Below are 11,096 nucleotides of genomic sequence, written 5' to 3'. Positions count from 1 at the left end.
ATTAATTCATAATTAATTTAAGACTAAAACTAATTAAATAACATAACCTCATATTAATATATTATAACTTATAATATATTAATAAACATATGTGTATAACTCTCATAAAATTATCCATAAATAGTTCGGGTGAGATGCAACCCAAATGGACCATGCCGGGTCGGGTCAAGTACATACCAAATAAGTTATGGACTTAGACACCTTATCCAACATCAATAACCCTCGTCTATCATAACCGAAGGAGGTGACTTGACCTACTATTCGCTCACTCTTCCGATGTTCCTCCTTCATAGCCTCCTGCTGAGCCTCCCGAATCTGCTCCAACAGGGGAGTTAAAACAGTCATCCTCATGCAAATATCCCTGATCGGTGCCGCCTTGTGGCTAAGCGCATCGGCCACCACATTGGCCTTCCCCGGGTGATAAAGGATCTCGCAATCATAATCCTTCACCACGTCCAACCACCGACGCTGCCTCATGTTCATATTTGGCTGATCCATGAGGTACCTCAAACTCTTGTGGTCTGTGTAAATGGTACATCGAACCCCGTAGAGGTAATGCCGCCAAATCTTGAGGGCGAAAACCACCACCCCCAACTCTAAATCATGCGTCGGGTAGTTCGCCTCGTGAGGCTTCAGCTGCCTCGAGGCAACTCCTGCATCTCGAGAGGAGCCAACCAATAGGGTGCCTTGGCTATTGGAGCCGCACTAGGAACTAGGTCGATTCTGAACTCCACCTGAAACTCCGGAGGTATTCCAGGAAGCTCCTCCGGAAACACATCAGCGTAGTCTCGCACCACTGGAACCTCGCTCACCGTCGCCTTACCCGTCTCCCGGGTATCCATAACATACGCGACATATCTCGCGCAACCCTACTGAAGGTAGTGCCTAGCTCTCGTTGCTGAACATAATGCAGGTCCACGTTGTGGCCTCTCGCCGTAGATCACCAACTCTCCCCCACTCGGGGCCCTGATCCGCACTAGCTGTTGTGTGCAATCTATCACCGCCCCATTAGGGCTCAACCAATCCATGCCTATAATCACCTTGTTCCCCCGCAACGAGATGGGAACCAAATCCACCAAATAGCGCTCCTCGAATAACCTCATAACACAATCCCTGAACACTACCGATGCTCGTACCGATCGATCATCAGAGATCTCTACCTCTAAAGGGCAATCCAACATGCCTGAAGACTCAGTAAACCTCTTGCTAAACGCAGGGGAAACAAATGACCGGGTGGCACCCGAGTCAAACAACACCTGAACAGGAATACCGTTCACATGGAACGATCCTAATGCATATACACAGAGCACATATCAATATCATAACATCATAAAAATAAAGTAGAGGGAAAGAATCATACCCGTCACCACATCGGGTGCAACGCGTGCCTCCTCTGCCGTCAGCTGAATCGCCCGGCTCCTCACCACTGGAGCCTCTGCCTTGCCCTGCCGGCCATCTGTAATCCGCAGGGTAGCTGGAGCTGGCGCCTTAACCGGCGATGATGCTGTCAACTGGGGGCAATTGGCCTTCTTGTGGCCCCTCTGGTTGTAGTGGAAACACAGAAACTCAGACGTCTGCATCACTGGTGCAGGGGCGGTACAATCTCGGCTGAAGTGCCCTGACTTGCCGCACTTATAGCAGCCTGACGATCCCATCTTGCACGCTCCCTCGTGCGCCGTGCCGCATTTCTTACAGCGGCCCCGCCCTTGTTGGCCTTTCGGCCCCGCATCCAATCCCTTGGGCTTCTTCCCTGAAGCCCCCATAACATGCCCTTCCTCCGCTTTCCTCTTCCGAATGTGCTCCAGATCTATCTCCCTCTCCCTTGCCCTAGCAATCATAGAGTCCAAGGTGTGACAAGCTAAAAAACTGACATGCTCCCGAATATCAGCTAGGAGCATATCATGGTAGCGGGTCCTCCTCATGTCCTCATCACCCGCATACTGGGGCACCAACAATGCTCTCTCCTGGAACTTGGCGGTGATCTCCGCCACAGTCTCCATCGTCTGCCTCATATCCAAGAACTCCCTGGCCAGCTGCTGAAGCTCGACAGCCGGCGCGAACTCTGCCCTAAACCTGGTCGCGAAGTCCGACCAAATCATAGCCTCGACAGCCGAGGCTCCCAACGAGTCCCCTACGGACTCCCACCAATCCCTAGCTCGATCTCATAAACACCATGCTGCGAACCTCACCTTCGAACCCTCAGGGCAGAAGCTAATCATCTGTGCAGACTCAATGTCTGCAATCCATCGTCTGGCAGCTATGGGGTCCTTCGCCCCGTGAAAATCCGGCACACCACTGCCCCGGAAGTCCTTGAAGGACAGTGTGCGACATCCCGACTGGCCAGATGCCATGTCACTCCTGAATGCCCGGAGGCGATCCTCCATCAACTCCAATATCCCTTCCTTGATCGACCCGAAGATAATGGGGGTCGACTCAAGGATGCCTCTAGCGATCTCTGACGCGATGAACTCGCGTAGCCCCTCATCTACTGGCTCGGAACCTGATCCCAAACCCAATCCCTCTCCTGTACTGCCAACTGCTGGCCTCGAGCATAGTACCACCATTCTAAAATACATAAATAATAACCGTTAGTGATACTGATACCTTTGGAGAAATCACACCTACTACAAATTTCCTGGTCTTATCTTGGCCTTCCTTGGTTCGGGTACGGATCCTCTGCTTTCAGTAGTACCGGCCCATACTACCTTCCACATCTATCCGTACCTTCTCCAAGGACTGCCTTGACTCCACCAGATCCCTGTCACTACCGTTGATCACCGTTATACTCACCCTAGGCTTGCCTTAGGAAAATCTCTATCTCCACTCGACCCGCTCCTCAGCTGCTGAAGGCCTCCTTGTGATGCCAGTTAGCCATTACCTGAACACCATCACATGTGATGAGGCTCAGATAATCCTCCGAGTAACAGATTCGTCCCTATAACGGTTAGACTCAAACAAGAAGGGCCAAATCCAGCACTCTAAGATTATTCAACCCTGATCACATGTGACGTAACGTATTCACTTAATGGCTAACTCCCATCACTCAGAATCCCACAAAGCACAAAGCAAGCAGCATTCAGACAAAAAGGGAACAATCTCAAGCAATTTTGTTCGCATAGAGAAAAAACGAACTAGCATACAGTGCTAAACTCGTACTATCAGGCATAACCTAAACAGGCCACCCTATTGTTGTCTGCTCAATTCTAGCATGCAATTTTCATATATTGAAGCACATAAAGCAGGCACATAAGGTATCACTCCTAGATCCTTAGTCCTATCTATCATGTTGTTCTAATGAGAGTGATAAACATAACATAAGCTCGTATGGGTACTTTGGGGAATACTTACTTGAGCTCGGCCGGTTGCGCACATCACACACTTTGTTCCTTCTTAAAACTCTTCACTTAGCTTTTCAGAAAATATTTTCTTCTTTAAAATCTTTCAATCCCTCGATTTGAGTTCAGTCACCCCCGAAGGTGTGTCCGAATCCCTCAAACCAGGGCACTGATACCAACTTGTAACATCCCAAAAATACGAGCCAAAAATTTCATTTTTAAAACATGTACTTAGCAAAACATTAGGACTAAAACATTCAACGATCATATCATTTCATAAAAGATATTGCATGTCTGGAAAACATTTTTATAAAACATAAAAGTGTCAGAGTACAAATCCCCAGGTGATATCATAATGCGGAATACAAAGCATGTGTGTGATGTGCCGCTACCTCGCCAGCTCCTTCCCCTTCGAAGAAGAGGTACCTGAAACCAAAACTGAAAATTGTAAGCACGAAGCTTAGTGAGTTCCCCTACTGTACCACATACCAAATAATCACATAACAAACATATACTGCCGGGCATATCTGGGTGGCCGACCTACCCCTTCGGTCCTCTCGACCGGATACTGACTAGCATATCTGGGTGCTGGTCTCCCCTTCGGTCCTTACGACCGGACATTGTCGGGCATATCTGGGTGCCCGACCTACCCCTTCAGTCCTTACGACCGGATACTGCCAGGCATATCTGGGTGCCCGACCTACCCCTTCGGTCCTCTTGACCGGATACTGGGGACTATTTCACCCCCTACTACTACCACATAACACATAGCACATAATCATGTCATACTAACACATAAACATGTTACAGATAGTAGCAACCTTAGATGAGTGTCACGGAGACAATCATCTATCATACAACTTCTACTGGTGGGTCGGCATTGTGGCCGTAGACCCACCACTACTGGAAGGTAACTCACCTCAAAGTAGCTGCTGATCTGCGCGGGAACTGACTGTCTGCTGTTGCTGCTGCCCCGGAAATCCTCCGGCTAAAATTCCCACGAAACACTCAGTTAAAAACTGCTAACCGACCTCAGGGTAAAATGACCATTTACCCCTAATCAACCAAGAGTCAAAGTCAAAGTCAAAGTCAACTGCCAGTTGACCTGACTCGCTGAGTTGGCTTGCCAACTCGCCGAGTCCCTGTCCCTTAGTCTGACCATAAGTCCGTCTCTACTCGTCGACTTAGGTGTTGACTCGACGAGTTTTCCTTATATACACAAGGCCAATAATTCTTCATCCTACTCACCGAGTTGTAAGAACAACTCGCCGAGTTCATCTTCATCCGAAGAACACTCTAAGCTGTGACTCGTCGAGTTGTATGAACAACTCGCCGAGTTGTTCTTGAGGCAAGAAGATTGCTTTGAACTCGCCGAGTCATGGCATTGACTCGCCGAGTTACTTCACGAGTGAGTCTAGCTTCCGACCCACTGAGTCCTATCCCACGACTCACCACTCCACCCCGCAAGCACGAAAAGAGGGAAAACTCGAGGACTCGCGACTCGACTCGCTGAGTCAGATGAACAACTCGCCGAGTCGGCCACATACAAATACTATACACGCGATTCTGCTTGAATCCAGCTCATGCTATACATAGATTTGGGTTTCTAGGGCATGAATAACACGTAAAGTTTCAAACTTTACGTGTAAATAATCACTAATAAAGGTTTTAGGGTTCAAAATGCACCAAAAGAGTAGATCTAGGGCTTTCATGCAATATGGATCCATAAAGGCAGTAGATCTAAGCTCCTGGAGCTCAATCATACCCAGATCTAGAGGCTAACAACTTAATACAAACCATAAGGCACAATCAAGCTTGGAGAAAAACTCAAGAAGGACTTCCATGGAGCTAAAAAGGGACTATAAGCATGAAAACAGAGGGAAAACGAGCTATACCTTAAGGAAATCACTGAGATAACACAAAGATGCTTGGCCTCCTTCTCTTCTTCTTGATCTACTCTTCTTCCCTCTCCAAATCTTCAAGAAAACACACCAAAATGCTTCAAACTCACAAGGAACAAGGCTTGAACGAAGTATAGAGCTCTGAGGGTGAAGGGGGTGAGCTTGGGGGCGGATAAGAGGGTTTAAATAGGGTGCAAACCCTTGAAATTTAGGGTTTCATCAGACAACGGGGACTCGCCGAGTCCAGAATATGGACTCACCAAGTCACCAACTTAAACGTGTTCCGGATCCCGTCTCTACTCGGCGATTCGGACCTACAACTCGCCGAGTCCAAGGCTAAAAATGAAAAACACTAAGATAAATTTTACGTACCAGGAACCAGGTGCTACATTATCTTTCTCTAGACCTTTTTCCCTACATTGGATTTCCACATTCTTGGATGCTCTAACGGCTGTCTTCAAAGTAGTTGCCATATTTATCGTTGCACCAAAGTCCATTGGCAATCCGTTAGCAAACCTATCTATATTGGAGAGTTTAGTAGGAACCATGTAGGGGAATAGCTTAATCTTCTCGGTGAATACGGTGGTACACTCATCAACACTAGTCTTCCATTTCTTCTGGTTTTGAAACTCGCCGTTTAGGTCTATCAGATCTATCTTTGAGCAGTATTGCATTTTCAACTGCTCCATAAATGCTTCTCAAGACATACTTAGGGCTTTTCCCTATGGAATTGTATATGCCAACAACTTCCACTAACTTAAAACTTCGGTCTTTAGTTGTCTGACTGTAAAGACGGTTTTCTGCTTGTTGCTATAGTTGCAGCTTTCAAATAACATCTCCATCTCGGAGATCCAGTCCATAATATCTACTGGCTTAGGGCTTCTAGAAAGACTTGGGGGTTTGGCACCTAAGAAGTTATTGTACATACGCCCATTCCTATCAATCCCTATGTCCGACCGTTCATCCTGACCATTCGGGGTTCAGCTTCACTCACCGTACGACTGTAATTTCCCTCCTCCGACAGTCGTTCATTCAGTTTGGACTGCACGACAAGAATAGTAGGTTCATCCCCATTATTAAGAAACATTTATCTCATCTCCTCCCTTTTTTCAGCCATCATAGCCTAAATCATTCCATGGACTCCTACTATTGTCATTTGCTCGGATGCAGCTACTACCTCTGGTGCACGTTCAATCACTTGTGCTTCAGGTTGTTGGTTTCCATTAGCATTTCCTAATCCATATTGAGTTCTCACCATTTTGATCCATACACTCTAGCAGATGTTCAGTGTACATCGACGAAAATTAATATAGGGAAAGCTTTATTTACGAAAGACGTATAAATCTCCTTATCACTCCGAAAACTTATGTGTCAGTTCTAATACCATAATTAAACGTTTAGAAATCTGAACACATAAGACTTCCAGTTCTAGTCAACAATAGACCATACATCTAATAGCATCATAAAGCATATAATGCATATTATAGCATAAATCATTTAACACATAAAAGCAATTTAGGCATCTCCCCTAAATAAGCTAGTGCTCATGTCTATTCAGGCATACATCCTAAATATAACGGTCACTCATTTCACAATCATTGCTTAGCATTGTAAGTGTAAGTCTAGAAATTTCCTAAAATTCCTAGTTCGTTAACTAATGCTCTGATATCAACTGTGACATCCACATTTTCACGACCAGAAAAAAATGATTTGTTTATGCTTATTTAAAAATTAGAGTACCCTTTTTGAAGAATAATATTACGGAATTTATTCCCAGAAAACATGATGATGATATTATCAAAGCATTTCCGAAGAAATATATTTTATTTATTTTAAAACATTGGGATATCATCATTAATACAAAAACATAAGTATAACGAAATATTACAAGCCTTACAGTAATTAAATTAGCGGCCTAATACTCCCTGAATCTCCCAACAGAATGTATCTTTCATATAGCCACCTGTGATATAATATACTGAGTGGGTCAGGTTGGGGAACCTGGTGAGTACATAGGGTTTTCAAACCACAATAATATAATTATTATGTTTAATCATTAAACAATTAACCCAGTTTCCCATCCCCATTATATTCTTTGTTCTTAAGGATCTACCCTAAGAATCATATATTCATCATTTATTTATTCATAAGGATTGTCCTAAGGAACATGCACAAAGTCCATCGCTGCCAGGGCTTATCCAACTGACACTAAGTCCATAGTTGTCGATGTTATCTATCAGGCTGAAGGCTTTGACATGGGACAATTCGATAACGTAACAATGGAAACTCCGATTTACAAAGGTTGACAGAAGCGGGGTTATGTCTTGGCAAAGACGTTAAATAAATGCATTATAAATAAATAATCTCCGCTTGAAGTTTTGGTATTTCTAAGCTTGAAGTTGGTCAAAAATAAGCATCTTGAACTTTACCAATGATCTTGGTAAATTTTGCAAAAAAAAAGTGTTAAAAATATGCAAGTTGCGCGGGTACCAGCGCAAGCGTTGCGTGACCCAGCCCCAACCGCGCAATTCCGAGCTCCAAATTACCCCCACATGGGATGCCTTCTTATTGGTGCTCGCGGCTTGAATCCACCCTCGTAATCCCTTGCACGACCAAGACCAAAAATCTCATTCTTATTGCGCGACCAACACACCCGCCCATACCCGATCCGTACCCACCCGCTTACCCGACCCAGACCCGTGACCATCCGATAACCCTCCCCAATCCAGCTTTCAAGACCCGACCCAACCTAATAACCCCTTAACCTGATGCATCAAACACTTCCCCTTGTGACTCCCATCTAAAACGGCCAATGAAGCCCCACCCTTATCTCTCCAGCCAACGAACGCACCGACCGCCAATCCCGCTGCCGTTGGTGAATTCCGAAGTTGCTTCCTTTGGCTTCCACTGCCATGCTCGCCATCGCGCTGCCTTCGCTTCTTCCTTCCCCCTCCTTCTCCAACCACCACAACAGCACCTTCATTCCTTCATCCCTTCGTCATCGGAAAAACACAGCCACCTAATACAGCCCTTCTCACTCGTTGTTATCGTCGACGCTTCCCCACTAACCTACTCCCCAACTAATTCCGACTACCCATCACCCTTTTTACTACTGAGAACAGCCAACTGCCGTCACCACCCCAAGCTCGCCGGAAAATCGTAAAAGACTCATTCCGCGATCACCTACCATCAACACTCGATACTTCTTTACGCATTCTTCTCTAAATACATCCGTGCACACCGATATACAGTTGATTTGGGAAAATCAACTCGTTGGAAACCCAAGCTACGTCGGCGGCCACCGTCTGTTGCAGCCGCCGGCCGCCGCCACTAATTTTGACCAACAATTTCAAAATTTTTGTTTCTCACCGGAGATTCGAAAGACTTAACCTAGCGGGTCAAATTCAAGCTTGGGTGCAGTTTTAATGGTTTTATTTCGGGTTTTGACACTTGAATTTGGTACATTCTTTTTAATTTGAGAAGTGATTCGTACACAACAGTTTTTATTCATACACAATAATTCATGCATTATATAGTTGTACAATACAACATTTTAAAATACTAATTGTTGTGTATAGAGAAAATTTGTTGTGTATGGATCAGCTCCCTTTTAATTTTATTGCATTTCATTTCTAATTTGGATAGAATTATACTATGCATTAGACTGCTTAGAATTGAATTGCTTTGGATTAAATAGATTACATTGCCTTGAATTGTACCAAATTGCAAGTTTGGAGTATTTTCCCAATTTATATTTATATTTTTGTTTGGATTGATTGGATTGGTGTGAGGTGAGTGTGAGGAATAAATTTGGCCAAGTTTTTGTCTTTGCTAGGTCTTTCCACGCGCACATACAAACAACCCAGACTTGAGTTCCTCTCCACTTATACATGGGATGACACGGAGGGTGTGCTCACATTTAGGCCCCAGGGTCGGCAGCACCGAATCACATACGACACCCTTAACACTATCATGGGCACATACGATGTCCACAACACCGACATCTATAGTTATCAATTGACTCAGTTCAAGAGCTTGCCCAAAGTAGAGTTTTGGACTCAGATCGCCAGTCTTCCAAACTTGAATCCAAGTCGACAAAAAGATCCTTACATCATCAATCCTTGTTGGAGAATCGCCCATCGGATCCTTTCAACCTCCATCTTTGGTCGTCACGAGTCGTGACAAATAAACACAATCGAGCTATATTTCCTCTATTGCATGAATAGCTGTCGTTGGTCTTGCCCCGGTTTCACCACTTTTTTCTTGGATAAATGTTACAGCATACGCACAAAGACCACTGGCGACATTTGCATTGGAGGTCTCATTACCCTAATTGGTTTGGGTGTGGGCCTTTAATTTCCCGTGTCCGAGTATATGCCAGTGGATGACCCACCTCTCTACCTCCTCGACTGCTTAGCTCTCACCTGGATGGATTTATTGGTACCTATCAACAATCATCAGTACTCTTGTCTCAATCATGCCAAGGAATTATTTTACATCTTACCTAATATCAGCATATCCGCCTTGACCACCAACGACCCCGAAATCTAGCCTGAAGAGTTACACGATGATAATGATGATGCAAGAGATGATGATGAGATGCAGGTCGACACTGGCAATACTGATAGCCCATTTGAGGCTGAAGACCATTATGACCTCCCAATTCGACAATTGTCACCACCATCTTATGCTCAGCCTTCAGGAGCACACATCGAGCCACAAAATGAGTACCAGTCCTATCAACAACACAATGAGTCGGGACCCGAGTTTCCTCTTGATATATATAGTCAACTTGTTGCTTTGCGCCTCTAAGGAAACCACAATACAGTAGCCATTCGGCACATCGAGGAGTAGCAAGCTCGCACCAACAACTACATGGAGGATCTTTGGCATCATTTTTAGCCCGAAGGCGGTTACCATCCTCGTGGGCCTCCTCCACCTTGATCACGGTACGATCCTTCCTTACTCTCACCAGAAGCATTAAGGACAATGCTTAATTTTAAGCTTGGGGTGAGGTATTCTTATATTTTTTTTATTGCATTTAGGTTGTATATTGTCGCATTTAGAGTAAGCCATTTAGGTCATTCATGAAAATTGCATAAAAATTCAAAAATATTGCATATTTTGTTTCTTTCTTTTCTAATTTTCATACTTTTAGATGCATTCTAGTTTAAGTTCATGCATTTTTTCTCTCTTGTCTTCTCATCCCTACAGGTACCACAACGCCGAGTCATAATTATTGAATCATAGAATTGTCATGGGTCTTGATATGGAATTCCTTGTATTGGATAAATGGGACACACTTTGAGCCTCACAAACCGCTTATATGGGGTCAGATGCAGGTAGCTTGATTGGGTCTAGGTGCGGAGGGTTGTGGTTGGTCAAACCGATGTGTGTGAGCGAAGATTAGCCCGGTAAGGTATTTTGAAGACATTAAAGACTCACATCTTGGTTTTGGGGGAAGTACCCCTTAGTACTCTCGAGTCTCGTCCGAGCCTTACTTAGTTAGATTCTCACCACCTTTTTAAGACATGTCATCATTTTTCTAGGGGTCTAGAATAGATAGTTAGATAGATTTTGTTTATCACACCTTGCATTGAGGTGTTTGATGAACTTCGAGGCGGGTCCCCTAATTCACATCTTTTGGGACCAAGTTTTTTTTAGTAACACCCATTTTATTGAGCCATTCCTCACCCTTTTTAGTAGATCTTGACACATTATCAATGATCGTTAGGAGTTCATGTTAGCCTCTATCTATTACTCGATTTTCAATATTGGAGTCCTATGTTACATGGTGAAATTCCTTAGACCTTCCAAGAAGAAAACACAAAAAAAATGAAGAAAGTGGAAAAGTGAAGAC

The sequence above is a fragment of the Lactuca serriola genome, chromosome 2, assembly GCF_051521515.1.
Source record: "Lactuca serriola cultivar US96UC23 chromosome 2, Lser_US96UC23_V15, whole genome shotgun sequence".
Lineage (NCBI taxonomy): Eukaryota > Viridiplantae > Streptophyta > Magnoliopsida > Asterales > Asteraceae > Lactuca > Lactuca serriola.
Note: the sequence above shows the minus strand (reverse complement) of the source record.